Source organism: Pseudochaenichthys georgianus, chromosome 7 (assembly GCF_902827115.2).
Source record: "Pseudochaenichthys georgianus chromosome 7, fPseGeo1.2, whole genome shotgun sequence".
Lineage (NCBI taxonomy): Eukaryota > Metazoa > Chordata > Actinopteri > Perciformes > Channichthyidae > Pseudochaenichthys > Pseudochaenichthys georgianus.
The window spans coordinates 34787927-34805647 of record NC_047509.1 but is presented as its reverse complement, the minus strand read 5'-3'; positions in this window follow the sequence as shown (position 1 = coordinate 34805647).

Genomic DNA, 17721 nt, shown 5'->3' with positions numbered 1-17721 from the left:
CTTTTTTTTGTCTGTTTGAGCGTGTTGCTGATTCAAGGGGCTGGCCTGATGAGGACAGAACTTTAATGTTGCAGTGTGTGTTTACAGGTAAAGCACAAGAAGCCTACTCCGCTTTATCTTCTGATGCCTGTAAAGATTATGATACAGTGAAATCGTCTGTTTTGAAGGCTTATGAGTTGGTGCCTGAAGCGTACCGCCAACGTTTTAGAGACTGGCGAAAGAGTGGTAACAAAACACATGTGGAATTTACACGGGATTTGATCTTGCATTTCAAGCGCTGGTACTCTTCTTCTGGTGTAAAAACATTGGATCAGTTATATGATTTAATCATTCTGGAGCAGTTGAAACAGTCGGTCCCTGAGAACATTGCAACCTATATTAATGAACATAAAGTCACATGTCCTAGGGAGGCAGCAGTACTGGCTGATGAGTATGTGTTGATGCACAGGCGCATCTTTGGTGAGCGTTATGAAAGGAATGAATCTCAGAAAGCAGGATCTTTGTCCCCAAAGTTTGCACAGCATCCTAATGGCACAAGCAATGCAAATGTGTGTAATTATTGCCATCAACAGGGTCATTGGAAAAAAGAATGTCCTTTGCTAGAGGGGAAAAGCAACAATTTCCGTGTGAAGTCAGTTGGTTTGGCTACAACTGTTCATAATCCCAGATTTGGTGAAACAGAAGTCTTGGCTCCATTGCAAATGCAGGGTAAGGCAATTGATATCTCAGAGGTTGAGTCGGGTTATGCTTCGTTTATGTCTGACGGTTTTGTAACCCTAGTTGGGAGTGACAAGAAAGTTCAAGTCAGGATTTTGAGGGACTCAGGCGCTTTGAATACTTTGGTGAGGGAGGCCATCTTCCCTTTTTCTCCAGATTCAGACATGGGGCGCTGTGTTCCAGTTCGAGGGATTGGTCTGCAATCCATTTCTGTGCCTGAGCATAAACTGTTTCTGTCCTGTGATTTGGTCCAGAGAGAAGTGGAGGTTGGTGTTCGTCCAGAGTTGCCCGTGACTGGAGTGGACACCATTTTGGGAAATGACCTGGCAGGTGGTCGTGTTTGGCCAGATCATGCAAAGCCATTCAGGGGTAACAAAATAAACATTGCAGGGAAGAGTTTTCAAGTTAGAGGCGAGGACTGGTTTTGTCCGGATAAGTGTGGAATGATGAACTTTGCTAGAAGAAGCAGTTGTTACAGATGTGGCAGGAAGAAACCCATGAGGGCACAGATGGTGAAAGCTGGAGGAACAGATAGTTGGAAAACTCTGGCTGGGAAGAGCAGGGGTCTCTTCAGTGTAAATGATTGGAAGTGCAAAACATGTGGCAATGTCAATTGGGCTAGAAGGTCAGAGTGCAACATTTGTAACACACGGAAGTATGTGAAAGAGAGCTACAGTAACCTCTTTGGGTTAGATGGGGCAGGCAAGGGGAGCTTCGTCCCATTCTTCTTGAAGTTTTGGCCGTACAGGCATTCCATGTTTCGTCCACTAAGCAGCAGTAGTTGCTTTTCCTGGGGTTAGGCTATAATGATTGCAGGTTTTGTGCACATTTCGGTAGTCACCTCAGGTACTTTTGGTCATAGTTCCTTCTTTGCCTAGTATCACTTTTGATAGGCTTATAATGCAGTTTGTGTGTGCTCTGAGACGTGTTACTCAGATTTATGAATTGGAAGAAAATGTTGTGTCTAATATTCTTGTTTTGTTTCAGGATCTGAGGTGCTACCTCATTCTTAAGGGGGGAGGTGTGACGGCCCCTAGGCCTTAGACTCAGGTCCCTGGTTAGCCACTCCCCAAATCAGGAGAGATTGCTGACACCTGATTTGGGTTGACTGCTCAGCTACAAGTATGGGTGCCTGAGCAGTCAGTCTTTCTCTCCTCTTGGGTTGCTTGGCTCTACTGGACCTTGGTTTGTTTGTGCTTTCTTTATATACTGATGCATGTTCACACTACACACATTACTGATTAACTGACTTCATAGTTAATTTAGTTTCTTTAAATAAATGCACTTCAATTGGATGAATCATGTGTGGTCTCCTTCCTTTGTCCGTCCTTGAGCCAGGGCGTGACGTCTGAAACCAGAGCCCGGTCTGCTCTGATTGGTTAGCTTAGGGGTTCCCAAAGTGGGGGTCGCGAGATGATTACAAAATAAAAATCGAATTATTATTTTTGTATCAATTTAAAAAATATTATTATTCATAATAACGTGTGCATAGACTTTTTTCAGGGGCGAACTGGCCATCTGTATAATTTCCCCGCAGCAAGGCTCCCCCCGTTGACAATCCACTAGCGCAGTGTTTCTCAAACGTTTTCATACCAATGACCACTTAACCAATAAAAAAACACTCACGGACCACCTAACTCTACAAATATCCAAAAACAATAGGCCTGCAGTGCTTACCACTCCAACAGTACATACACTGAACAAAAATATAAATGCAACACTTTTGTTTTTGCTCCCATTTTTCATGAGATGAACTCAAAGATCTAAAACATTTTCTATATACACAAAATAACCATTTCTGTCAAATATTGTTCACAAATCTGAAAAAATCTGTGATAATGAGCACTTCTCCTTTGCCGAGATAATCCATCCCACCTCACAGGTGTGGCATATCAAGATGCTGATTAGACAGCATGATTATTGCACAGGTGTGCCTTAGGCTGGCCACAATAAAAGGCCACTCTAAAATGTTCAGTTTTATCACACAGCACAATGCCACAGATGTCGCAAGTTTTGAGGGAGCGTGCAATTGGCATGGTGACAGCAGGAAGCTGTTGCCCGTGAATTGAATGTTCATTTCTCTACCATAAGCCGTCTCCAAAGGCGTTTCAGAGAATTTGGCAGTACATCCAACCGGCCTCACAACCGCAGACCACGTGTAACCACACCAGCCCAGGACCTCCACATCCAGCATGTTCACCTCCAAGATCATCTGAGACCAGCCACTCGGACAGCAGCTGCAACAATCGGTTTGCATAACCAAAGAATTTCTGCACAAACTGTCAGAAACCGTCTCAGGGAAGCTCATCTGCATGCTCGTCGTCCTCATCGGGGTCTCGACCTGACTCCGGTTCGTCGTCGTAAACCGACTTGAGTGGGCAAATGCTCACATTCGATGGCGTCTGGCACGTTGGAGAGGTGTTCTCTTCACGGATGAATCCCGGTTTTCACTGTTCAGGGCAGATGGCAGACAGCGTGTGTGGCGTCGTGTGGGTGAGCGGTTTTCTGATGTCAATGTTGTGAATCGAGTGGCCCGTGGTGGGGTTATGGTATGGGCAGGCGTATGTTATGGACGACGAACACAGGTGCATTTTATTGATGGCATTGTGAATGCACAGAGATACTGTGACGAGATCCTGAGGCCCATTGTTGTGCCATTCATCCACGACCATCACCTCATGTTGCAGCATGATAATGCACGGCCCCATGTTGCAAGGATCTGTACACAATTCCTGGAGGCTGAAAACATCCCAGTTCTTGCATGGCCAGCATACTCACCGGACATGTCACCCATTGAGCATGTTTGTGATGCTCTGGATCGGCGTATACGACAGCGTGTTCCAGTTCCTGCCAATATCCAGCAACTTCGCACAGCCATTGAAGAGGAGTGGACCAACATTCCACAGGCCACAATCAACAACCTGATCAACTCTATGCGAAGGAGATGTGTTGCACTGCGTGAGGCAGATACTGACTGGTTTTCGGACCCCCCCAGACCCCCCCAAACAAAGCAAAACTGCAAGTTTCAGAGTGGCCTTTTATTGTGGCCAGCCTAAGGCACACCTGTGCAATAATCATGCTGTCTAATCAGCATCTTGATATGCCACACCTGTGAGGTGGGATGGATTATCTCGGCAAAGGAGAAGTGCTCACTATCACAGATTTTTTCAGATTTGTGAACAATATTTGAGAGAAATGGTTATTTTGTGTATATAGAAAATGTTTTAGATCTTTGAGTTCATCTCATGAAAAATGGGAGCAAAAACAAAAGTGTTGCATTTATATTTTTGTTCAGTGTAACCGCCTTGACAGCTTAACCTTCTCTATATCGCCTCATTCACACAATAACTCAACAATACAAATACAACTACAGATTATATAAACATTTAGTTCAAATGCGATTTAAAATGCTCACAGGTTTTACACCTTGTGAAATGTAGGCTACATTTATTACGGAGTTTATGTCCGAGCCAACAGACTCACAGATCGTTGGCTACTGAGAGATATGCAAAATACACTGCATGTAGTACGACACAAACCTCCGTTGTGGATTTTCAAAACAAAATACAGTAAAACTATGGTCGCAGGCCCAAGTTTAACTCTCTGAGGTCTAAGCCCTTTTTTCACATGTTAGGCTCGCCTGGACTTTTTTTGTAAAAATGCTATTAAAACATGAACCTTGGTGACCATCGGTCTGGCCTGCATGGTGTGCTTACAAAACTAAAATAAAAAAACAGTTATGCAGCCCCAACAACAGCCTCTGATTATCAACAGACTTCATGCAATGCTTCATTGGATGCATATATTAGATAATAATCTCTATCTCACTCCTATTAGTTGTTAGTCTGCTCATCCCTGACAGAAGGAACTCACCTTCTGTCAGGGATGAGCAAAGCAGGCAGGACCCAAACGCATATTTCTCAGAAAAAACACCTTTATTTCTAGGCTTAAAGAAACAAACATAACTCTTCCCTGTGAACACAGTCAAACAACAACAAGGAACTCACAAAGACTAACAGAAAACACAGAACCTAAATGCACACAGGACTAATCAAACAAACAAGAGACAGGTGAGGAGGGAGGAGAAAACACAGGGGCACCAGGTGAACACAATTGGGTAATCAGGGAGGGAAAACAGACAGAAAGCAACAGGCAAGACAGAAGGTGAACACTTTTCAAAATAAAACAGGAAACCAAAGACAGAAAAAGACAAGACAAAACACAACACAGACAGATCGTGAGACATATATTAGATAATAATCTCTATCTCACTCCTAAAACATCTAAATCTACTTCCAGCATGGATACATGTTCATAAGATACATCAATTGTTTGTTCTATATGCTTCTTGAAATCCTAAAAAACACATAGTTTTTCTAGAACAGATTACAAATCGCCTAAAAATTGTACAAACAAGTGGCAACATGTGTGACGAAGGTGTTGTGCTGGGCTATATCATGCAATCGAAAGTGAAACTTAAAGGTGTGGTAGGTGAGTTTGAGAAACCGCCTCGAGATACACTTATTGTTATATTCCATGGAATGCTCTTAACATCCTGATAGCAATGAATATCTTTGTGCTTTGACAAAAAATCCATACAAAAATGTCATCTGTGGAAGCCGTAGTACTGTAAAAAGCATGACCAATCATTTTAGCCGGCAAATAGAAATGCGAGTGTTACAAAGTGATATCATCATGTAAACAAAGGAGTCCAATGGAGACGTTTCAGGCAGGGGGGGAGTGTGTGGGAGAGAAACTCCCACTGGAGGGAACTTTGGTATTTGCACCTTTTGAAGACCATATACATGCACAAAAACCTATAAAACACACTACAGGCAAGGGAAAACCCCAAAAAGCATAATATTTTACAGTTCGACGCACTCACAATATCCCAAAACGGCTCCTAGACAACACATTTAGGGTATATACCTTTATATATACAGTCTATGGTATATACTAATACAGGAAATGTGCCAATAGTTCCCTTTGGCATGTAGAAAGAAAACAAATAGTACCACAGAGCTGAAAAGGGCTGCATGTCTAACTCATCAGCGAAAACTTCACAATCATCAAGGTGAACTACTTCAGCTTGCTTTTAGGTGCACTGGAAAAGCTCATGCGACTATAGAAAATCTTAAAAGAGAGCATGGCCTTTGTTGATACAGGCTTGTATTAGAACCACAGTTTTTCTTAATTTCCACCTCATTCCAAGTTCATGCAAACTCCTTAATGTTAACCGGTTGTCTTGATGAATTTTGCATGATTTCATACTAACTCCATCAATACAACAACCCAGTCTGGCCATACTCACTTTCCTGCTGCTCTCAGTTTTCTCTCTATAACAGACATGTAGTTTTAAATCACTTCTTTTTATCTCAATACTAACTATAGCGTTTTAAAACATATTCACAGTTTGCAAAACCAAAGCCACTATGGACTAGATTATGGATACCCATATGAGGCCAACAGGTCAGGCCAGATTCAGACAATTATTATTGCTGGGTTTAGTCTTGACATGGTTCTTCAAGTGTTTCTTTTGAAAAAACTTAAGTGTGAGGATACAAACAAATGAAGGACCTACTGGCCGGAGCTCCAATTTGGAGTGTGCTGCTCTGGAAACAACTCTATATTCCAACAGCTCTACATATAAACGGTACAGTTTGAGCCAGAATGCGCTTTACTTGCATAAACGCAGTTCTAACAATAAGCATCCTGGCCCAAGTTCAGGTCAACCAATGCCATATTGCATTAGGTCAATTTCTAAGATATTTACTTTTCTTTCATGCACAACACTTAGTAAAACAAGTACTTACAAACAAACGGACTGTCTTTTGTAAAGACAAACTTCTGTGTGCATAAAAAGTTGCAAATCCTTATTAATTATACCCTGAAATCTGCTGGACCTGTGAGCCCTGTTTGGTGTTCTGGCAGACAGTTAAATAACTTTCATAGAAGAAACAAAGCATTTCTCAAAGTGTGCCCAGAAAATGTCACAGCTGAATGCGTTGTCAGCATTCTTTCCCTGTCAAATTTGAAGGGACGAGCAGACAGGTGTCTTGCTACCAGTTCGACACACACAAGGTTTTGGACAAGCAACTGAAGAAAACACTCCAGACAAGGGCCGTTTCTCAATCGCGAGGATGCTGGCTTGGTAGTCGCGTACTTCCAAGTCACTTCCTTCAGAAACGAAGCCAGTATACCTCCAAGCCACGGCTTCGGAAAACGAAGAATAATGGAACAGACTAACAAGTGTGCCACTCTCTCTAACGGTTTCAACATAAACTGTACCGAAAATATCTAATTATGAACTTGCTTTACTTTCACGGAACACATTTTTGGTGATAACAAACAAATGTAACAAAGTAACATATTTACCAACACATGTTCTACGCCACTACATACTTACATTTAAATGTGTGCTGCGTCGGTTCAGCCAATCTCCGCAAGGGTTTTTGAAATTGGTCCGTGCGCAAAGCATTGTGGGGATTTTAAGGACGCGAAGTCTACCCATGTGCAGCCTCGAAATTTCCCCCAAACCAAGGACGCGGCCTCGGTGGAATTCCAAGTATGCTGGAGATTGGAACAGTCCTTCGGCGGCACTCGATGACCATTCTTCAGCCATTCTCCGCAAGGGTTTTTGAAATTGGTCCGTGCGCAAAGCATTGTGGGGATTTTAAGGACGCGAAGTCTACCCATGTGCAGCCTCGAAATTTCCCCCAAACCAAGGACGCGGCCTCGGTGGAATTCCAAGTATGCTGGAGATTGGAACAGTCCTTCGGCGGCACTCGATGACGTAGCATCCTTGAAATATTGGCTTGGAAGCCAGTATCCTCGAGATTGAGAAACGGCCAACGACTCCTCTATAGAGAGCCTTGTAATTGCAGCTGAGCTAAGATAAGCACTTTGTGAGTTAACCTCAGCAGCACACAACCACACGACCACAGACAGTGCTAACAGGAAGTTTAATTAACTTCTTCTTCCTTTTTAACTTAATACAAAAAGATAACGCAGGTGATTTTGTACGACCTGGCTGCATAACCCTAGTAATTTTGGATATTACACTTTAAACAAGGACCATCAAAATGTCTTGTTAGACTTCTTTAATGATGCCAATAAAGAAGTGATTTTTAACAATTCCGTTTATAGTTTGAGTATGCAAACAGGCTTGTTGCCAGCTGTTGAGCGCATCCTGCACAGCTGGCCTGCTCCTCGCTCCAACAACAGTGCAATAAGGTGTTGTGGTATACCTGCTCTCCAGAGGACTGCAGGTTGCCTTGATGCCATGCACAGTTTCAACTCAACAATGCTGAAGTTGGTGAGAATTGATGCATCCATATCAGAGTTGCACTCAGTTGATCTCTGCGCCTAACTGATCGCAAAGAAACATGATGAATTAGTTTGGAATAATTTCAGAACAACTCCTAACAATGTGTAAAGAAACAGCTATAGTACTGACAAGGTACATTACTTTTTAATATCGATGATATAGGTATAGATTAGGGTTGTTAACACTACGCTTAAGTGCTCGCAATTAATCCGGAAACCTTAACACGTAAAAACTTAACACGTTGCTCCTGTACTACAAGCGCAGATGTTTACCATGAATCGCATGGTTATGAAAAGGCAAAAAAGCAGAGACATAGGCACAAGAGACATGCATTGCATTGACTGAAGACCACTAGACATCACTACCTTAACCATAACTACCATGATGCTGTGCTGAAGACGGAGGAAATGCAGTTTCCTAAAGTTGCACAGGACTGGGAGATAGTGGACAAGGTCACAGGACGTTTTCTCAGTATGAAAGCTGCAGAGATGATATGCCCTGTGTAGCGCACGTTATACAGACCACAGCGACTCTCTGTGACAGTGGTTTTGTCGATGCTTCAGCTAAGGGTTGGAAAATTCAGGCCAATAATTCAGAATCATGCTTTAATAAACCCCATTTGATTTCTCTGTGCAGATTGTCATGCATTTATTTTCAACAACACCAGGTGATGCCCCCTAAGTTCAGAAAAACACACCACAGTATCAGAAGAGAACTAAAGAAAGGCCTACCTGAAAAGGACAGTATCACTTTAAGTGTACTTTATATTGCATCAGATAATTTAGTTTCTCTTTTTCGGCATTGCTCATCTCTGTTGTCTGGTTGCGTAAAACCTCCTCTTTGAACTTGAATCGTGCTTCAGAGTGCCATGATTCTGTCAAAGTCCCCCAAAGTCAATGAAACAACACTTTGATCTTGTATGACAATATTGAATGCACAATGGAGGACATTTACCAAAGGAGTCTTCCTCGTAAGATTATTTGAGCTGTCGAACTGATTCACAGAAAAAAACATCCCATGCTAAAAAGTCATCTTACGAACTTAGTCAAATACACAACTTGCAAAGTACGCCCATGTCAAAGTAACCTGAAAATTGGCTTCATGATGCATCTGAACACAGCTTTCTCAATGCGATATAGATTTAACTAGGATATTTTTGTCAAGGTAAAAAGACAATCAGTCAGTTCCTTCCCTGGAGAAACTCAATTCCAGGTATGAGTGTTTCTTTGTCTCTTTTTTTGCTCTAAAATTGGGATGCATCTGCCCATAATCTAGCGTTATTATGTGACTTTGTTCCAACATTCGCAGCAAACTACAGAATAATACACTGGATCGATACACTTCTTGATTACAAATTTCTCCGGGGAACTGTGCTCGATATATACTGTTAAATTGATCGTTAACGTCATGCCAGTGTTGCTTATTTGCCAGCGGTAGAAAGAAAACTGAAACACAGGAGAGATGGACTAAGAGAGAGAGGAGCTTCAGGGACATAAAAGAAAGAGAATAAAAAGAGGGAGGGCTATTCGGAAGTGGCTGAGTGTAATGGCAATCTACCAAGGCGATGACAGGAGTGGGCGGGCGTTCGATATTGTAACAACGTGGAGGTGGAGAGGAACATCTACCTGTTCTCTGTCCATGCCATCCATCCAACTATCGGTCTGTCTGTACATGAAGGGGGGTTTCTGAGGGAGAGGGGTGATGCCCGTCAGTCATGGGGAAAGAGGAGAGGAAGGATGTGTGGTGTGGTGTGGAAAAGAGCTGTGGTGATGGATGGACACAGGAGGATAGGGAGCCTGAGGGGTGGGGGAGATAATAAGTGGAGTGTGTGTGTGTGTGTGTGTGTGTGTGTGTGTGTGTGTGTGTGTGTGTGTGTGTGTGTGTGTGTGTGTGTAGATATTGGGATGCAGAAGCTCATGTACTACTGGTACTAACATATCTGTAAATGGCCCTTGCAGTCACACTTGGTTAAGGGTCCTTTATCTCCATTTTGATCCGGATTCCAATTTGATGTTTGAATGTTAGCAAACATGGTGCCTCGGAAGTAGCCTTACTAAACAGGAAATGTTACTTATTGCGCGCGGTCACACCAGCTTTTAACTAGTGATATTTGGCAGTAAATTCAATGGAACGCATGCCAGTACACAGTAGTGTTGTCACGATACCAACATTTTGGTTTCGATACCGATACCAAGTCAAGAATTGCGATTCTGATTCTTTTTCGATACTTTTCTTAAAAAAAGGGAAACAGTCTTAAATATAATCAGGGATGCAAACTCATCAGGTATGAAAAAGGTGACAAGGATCCGAGCCCCCCGACCCCACGGAATATCGGCTTTAAAATTAGGAATAACAGAGGATTTTAGCAGCCAGAACAACTAAAGCAGCAGTGTTACTAAGAATAGAAACGCCAAAGAGTCACATCTAATATAGATAAATATAAAAGCATTTATTTTAATTGTGTAGCAGTGAGTTTAACATTTTGGCAGCACTGTTGAGCATTTGGAAAATGTATTTTCATGCCTCTGTGCAAGGCTTAGTCTTTCTATCTTTATAGCCACTGGTGTAAAGTAACTGTAGTTCATAAACTCAAGTACTACTTGGGTACAATTTTGAGATACTTGTACTTTATTTAAGTATTTCAATGTTTCTTTTGCTACTTTGTACTTCTAATCCACTACAGTTCAGAGGTACATGGTGTACTTTTACTCCACTACATGTATTAATCCCTTTAGTTACTTCACGGATGTGGAGGAATGATGTGAAATATAATCAAGTGTTAAATCAGACTTTAGTTCCACCTGGAGTAAATCCACACGCTACCCTGCAGTATACAAAGTCATTCAAACTAGCTGCACCTTTACCAGCTTTGAGAACACTTTCATGATCAATCATTATAAAACATATCATATATATTATTCTGAAATGGACCAATCTGCACAATGACTACTTTTACTGTCGCTACTTTAATACTTTTACTTGAGGAACATTTTGAATGCAGTACTTTTACTGTAACAGAGTATTCCTACACTCTGGTGCTTCTAGTACAAGACCTGAGTACTTCTACTTTTACTGTCGCTACTTTAACTATATTTTGATGATAATACTTTTGTACTTTTATTTGAGGAACATTTTGATTGCAGGATTGTTCCTACATTCTGGTACTTCTACTTTAACTCAAGTACAAGACCTGGGTACTTCTACTTTTACTCAAGTACAAGATATATACTTATACCACCTCCGTTTATAGCCTATGAAAAAAACTAATAGAAAACGAAGGCTAAAGCTAACGTTAGCAGATAGTGATGCTAGTTTGCTAGTTAAGTTTGCTCAACGATAATATTGCGACAGAAACACTTTTCAGTGCACATCACGCTCTGCCGCTCCGACAGGGAGCTCTGCTCTGAACACCTGAGCGGCCCGTTCACAGACTTCTGGCGTCTTTTTTGTCAATAAGCCAGCGGCAGTTGCACTCCCACTTGCAGCCATGCTTCTCGTTTTCTCACATGCTCTGGCAGCTAGCGTGTGGCCGCTTGCACGAGAGAGGGGAGGGACTTAGAACGTGCTTGAGAGGAGCGGGACTGCAGGCACGGCTGCAGTGCAGGGAGTGGAAGCAGAGCGCTGAACACACACGGCTCTTATTAAAACGGCGCTTTTTCACGGGAGTGCTTTTCCCCGTCATTCTTAAAGTACCGATACTAATGAAACGGAGGAATCGTACCGTTTTTAACGGCAGGGTATCGCGGTACCTTTCAAATATCGGTACACCGTGCAACACTAGTACACAGTTCGTTCAAATCGTTCAACTGTTGAGATTTTTTAAAGTCAGATGGTCAAGAGGACTGCCCTATATTTCTAAATGGTCTTTCTAGCTTTGGGACCCGCAATGGGACCCCTCCAGTGTCAGCTGGATCGCCGGAGTACTGGGATCGAGAGCAGGAGCTGGTGGGACCCCTGACGGGACAGGCATAGACGGGACCCTGGACGGAACATGGGCCGGTGTCAGTGGGACCCCCGACAGAGCAAGGGCTGGTGTCGGCAGGACCCTCGGCGTAGCACGTGTCGGTGGAACCCCCAACAGGACAGGAGATGGAGTTGGCAGGACCCTCAGCGGAACCCCCAACAACACTGGATGTGGAGTTGGCAGGAACCTCAGCGGAACCCCCAACGAAACAGGACATGGAGTTGGTAGGACCCTCATTACACATGTATGATGTGTAATGTGTATTTGTAAAAGCGCTTTGAGAGTCTTTGATAAAACGCTATAATAAATATAAGGATTATTATTATTATTATTATCAGTGGAACCCCCAACGACACAGGACATGGAGTTGGCAGGACCCCCAACAAAACAGGTGTCGGCTGGACCCCCGACGGCACAAGACATTTGGTTGGCAGGACCCCCGGCGAGACAGGTGTCGACTGGACCTCCAACAGCATAGGACATAGGGTTGGCAGGACCCCCGGCAGAACAGTAGTCGGCGGGACTCCCAACAAAACAGGACATGGAGTTGGCAGGACCCCAGACGAAACAGGTGTCGGCTGGACCCCCAACGGCACAGGAGTGGACATAGGGTTGGCAGGACCCCCGGCAGAACAGTAGTCGGCGGGACCCTCAACGAAACAGGGCATGGGGTTGGCAGGACCCCGGGCAGAACAGTAGTCGGCGGGACCCCCAACGGGACAGGACATAGAGTTGGCAGGACCCCCGGCAGAACAGTAGTCGGCAGGACCCCCAACGGCACAGGACATAGAGTAGGGACTTGAGTAGGGACTTGAGTAGGGACTAGAGAAGGGACTTGAGTAGGGACTGGAGATGGGACTGGAGAGGGGACTCGAGAGCGGACTTGAGAGGTTACTTGAAAGGAGACTCGAGAGGGAACTTGAGAGGTGACCTGAGAGGGAACTCGAGAGGAGACTTGAGAGGTGACTTGAGAGGGGTCTCGAGACATGACCATAGACTGTATATATAAATGGACGTAGGGTCCGTGACGTCACCCATAGGATTCTGCAGAGTTGCCGAGAAGCCCTTAGTAGGCGGAGTCGGCCACTAACGGCTCGACAGTGACGAATAAGGGCAAAGAGCAGTGGCGGCTGGTGGAAAATATTTTTGGTGGGGCTGTTGATATAGTGAGTAAAACAATTTTTTTTGTGAGAAATGACCCCTTAAATCAGGGGTGGGGAACCTTTTTCCTCTCAAGGGCCATTTCAATTTTTACAATATCCTCCGAGGGCCATATACAAGTTATTGACCTCTGCTTAAAAATACTAAAATCACAGATTCATTTCGCCTTTCTTTCATGCTGTGCAAAGAAAAAACAACCTCTTAATCCAAATATTTTACCATGACTCGCGCATGCATGCATGCACACGGTTGTGGCATGACCACCAAAACAGAAAGATATGGACACAAGATGTGTGCAAAAGTATTTAGTTTCCTATCCATGTGGACATGATGTAAGTGTGTGGGGGGGGGACCTCCTCTAGGGGGGGGGGGGGGGGGCATGCTCCCCCGGGAAGATTTTGTTTTAAATGTTGAAGTTAAAAGCATCAATCTGGTGCATTTTGAGAGCAACATTAAGAGATCTATGGATACATCTCTCAACATCCATATGAAACGGAACTGTAAACAGATTTCTTTTTCTTTATGGATATTTTACAAATCACTCCCCTTTCAAACTGTGTTCTTGTTTATTAATAACAACTTTTTTTACTGTCATATAGTATTTTATACCTGTTTACTTTATTCTCTTATTTTTTTATAACTATAATGATCATATAAAGATGTGCCTTTACCTCACTGGGTGTAGAAAAAGCTTCTTAAATTCGTTAGCATAGCTAGCTAACCAGATGCTAATAACAACAAAGTTATTGACTGTATGACAGGTGAACAGATCGCCACTGGGCTTTCAAATAAAGACACAGTCACGCAAAAACTGCAGCATCTGCAACTGCAATTTCTGGAAGTGCCGGAGTGACGTTCTGGTGCTCTCAGTCAGAACTGCACCCCTGTCAGACGAGACAGGGGTGCATATACCACGTGATGACACTACAGGCACTACAGGCACTCGCTTGTTTAATTTTTTTGCGGTCTAGATTTCTCTAATTTTTTTCTTTTTTGCTTGTGTTTATAAATTACCTCGAGGGCCATACCAAATTGTCTCGCGGGCCGTATACGGCCCGGGGGCCGGAGGTTCCCCACCCCTGCCTTAAATTAGGACTTCTGGTGATGTAATGACGAGTTTCCAATGCAGTGCGGAGCTCGCTTTAATGCTGCGTTCAGACCGGACGCGATGCGAATATTCGCTTCGCTCTAAACGCGAATATTCGCTTCGCTCTAAACGCTCCTATCGCATCGCTCTAGTCACTCGAGTTTCACCGCGGCTGCCAGCTGTGTTTACTCGCATCATTCAAACAAGACGCGCTGGCTCGGGAGGTACAACTACAACAAAATGAACATATTTTACCGTGATTAAATTGTAATACACGTTTCTAAATGATGCCGACGTAACAACATACTGATACCGGTTAGTAAATACCATGAATTAATGCTTTGACAAGTCTGCAGACAGACGGCAGGCGAAAAACCTTTTAGAATGCTTGTTTTCTGAATGGAGATTGGGTCGACCAGGCTAAGCTAACGTTGTATATGCTCACTCCACACTCATAACAACGGCCTACAGACATAAATAAACCAGCGACTGTATTCGCCATGACACAGACAGTGCCGAGCCGTGCGGGGCCCGTTTTTGGTTGCGTTTCCACTTGGCCTAGTACCGGCTAGCGGGTCCTAATTCACATTTTTTTATGGCCCCATAAAATCGTGGTTCTAGGGCCAGGAACAACCAGGCTGAGTCGGGCTGAGCATGATAAACTAGAGAGAGAATCGCTGGAAAGGGGGGTACAACTACAACAAGATGAACATATTTTACCGTGATTTAATTGTAATACATGCACGTTTCAAAAATGATGCCGAATTAACAACATACTGATACCGGTTATTAAAAACCATGAATTAATGCTTTGACAAGTCTGCAGACAGACGGCAGGTGAAAACCCCTTTTAAAATGCGTGTTTTCTAAATGGAGCTTGGCTAAGCTAACGTTATATGTGACGGAAGTCGCAACGGCTCATTTCAGAATAAACGTGGATTTACGCAAAAAACTATTTTTTCAGGGTTCGGGTGTTTTGTTTGATTTTAAACAAACCAAGTCTTGGCTTTCAGAATATGAAACTTTTATTTCCAAAATCACACGATAAGTACATTTTTGAAGCTTGTGAAGGGACGAAGACAGGCACCTCTCACTCGCACTCTGCTCTTCCAGCAGCGCCGCCCCCCTCCCTCCGGCTGACATTATGAACGTAAGAGTAAAGTAATCATAGATAACACGGCAGGATCCGTTACAGTTTGTTTTCATCTGATTTAAATTAAACAGAGTCTTGGCTTTCAGAATATTAAACTTGTTTCGGCAAATTCAGATGATAAATATAACTTTGAAGCTTGTAACGGCATAATTACAAGCGGAGAACGGAGTAATTTAACGCCACAGCAGGCACAACAACAGCCGGTGTTTCTCGTGAGGGTTTTCCCCGGGAAACAAACACAATACACACAATCGCAAAAATACACAAACACACAACACGCACACACATATACACACACACTCGCGAGCTTCCCCTCCAAACGAAAATATCTTCCCTCCGTAGTATTTTGATCATTTGCTCCACTAATAATCAATCAGATCGATGGATTCCAGAGAAGAGGAAACTTTAAAGGCCTTTTTCTCAAAATGAGGACTCTGTGACAGTCATTATATAATGTGACATATTTCGCTTAATATTTGGAGTACAACAACAATCCTGATATCATTAGAAAGCTAGGAATATCCTCTTTCCAACCGTGTATACAACTCAAAATGTGTCTTCGGGTCAATGCGACTGATTTCGATGGAGCAGGTCACATATATGCTCCGACCGTCCACACTCACAACAACGGCCTATACAGACATAAATAAACCAGCGACTGTATTCTCCATGACACAGACAGTCTGTGGTTTGTACTTGTTTAACTTTTGTCTAGTTTCTGAACAGATCGTATCTGTCCCCGGCTGTTTGAAGAGCAAGCATGGGAAACAAAAGACAGCATTTACCTGTTTGCATCCAGCTAGCCATGCCTTTCTGGTGTACCAGCTACGTGAGAAGCCTCGTTGATACGTTTTGTCTTTTTCACGGGCTTGCTGCGATATATACAAATCGGGTTGGTCCGGTCCAAGGTCTTTAAGTATCAATTTATCTCCCAAACTTCTCCTTTCGAAAGGATTGGAGAGTAGCTCTTGCACGGAATTGGGTGCGGACCGAGGTCCGGCGACTCCACCTGCACACGAAGCCATTCTCATCCAACTACTGCGTCACCTTGGTCACTCACGAGTCTATAAAAACAACTCACGTCAACGCACGTAAGCAACGTGGGCGCCAACGTGAGCGCCCTCGTGACCAACATATTTGACGGCGCTGATTGGCTGAAATTATGTTTCGGCGGCACAGTTTACTATTGAGACTTTTGCAACGTGCTGGTTGCTGCTGTTTGGCTCGGGGGCTCCTTGCACGGCGCCCGGTAATGATAAACTAATGCCACGGGCAAGGCCAGGCAGGAAACATGTGACTTATCAGTAACCTTAGACATCGTAACACAATTTTAAACGAGATTGTATTGTAGATTATACATTTTACTGATACCAATTGTATGATATTTACCTTGTTCATTAAACAAATATATATATATTTTTTAATTACATTTTTTTTTTTTTTTTACATTTTTTTTTTGTATGTGGGAAGAGGTGGGGCGACGCCCCTAGCGCCCCTATGGGCCGGCCGCCACTGGCAAAGAGGCGGAGCCGAGTCCTGACTTCTAGTGGTTCTATCCTCTATCTACACTCTTCTTGTCATCTTTGTAAAACGATATCAGACTGGTAATTGACACAGCCATGACTTCTAGTTAAATTCAGTGTGGCTAAAATGAAAAGCTTTGTTAAAATATGCAAGCAGGCGAAAGTCAAAGTCAGCTTTATTGTCAAAAATTCTACATGTGTTACACATCCAGAAATATCGAAATATCGTTTCCCAGAGTGTGACATGTATACATAAAACAAAAAGGGCCTAGATAAACGTGGTATACATTAAACAAAACAAAAAGGGCCTAGATAACCGGGGTATACAGTTTAAAATGTTAATATATTTAAAGTGTTCAAAGTGCAGTTTCAGTGCAAGTCAGTTGAAACGATCTTAAGTTGGCGTGACGTTGAAGTCGTGCGACCCTGCTGCTGTACTGGCTCGTTTATAGCATAACGTTAGCATTTCGCTTTTGGCGACTAGATTTATGATTAAAAAATGATAAAAGTAGGGTAGACATGTGGAGATTATCCGGCTGAACAAAACGTGATCCCTCTCTTAAATGTGTGTCAACCACAGACCTTATTTCGAGCTATTTTCCAAAATCCTATGGAGAATTTGCATTGGTTTTTCACGAAGGAACCGGAAGAAGTTTACTTCCGGGTTTTACGACGCGTCACCGCGGTTCTCTATAGATGTTCGCCTAGGGCGCCAGTTCTGGGGGGCGCTGTGCTGGCAGTTCTGGGAGGGAAAAAAACATTTTTGACCGTTGGCGCTGTTAGGAGATA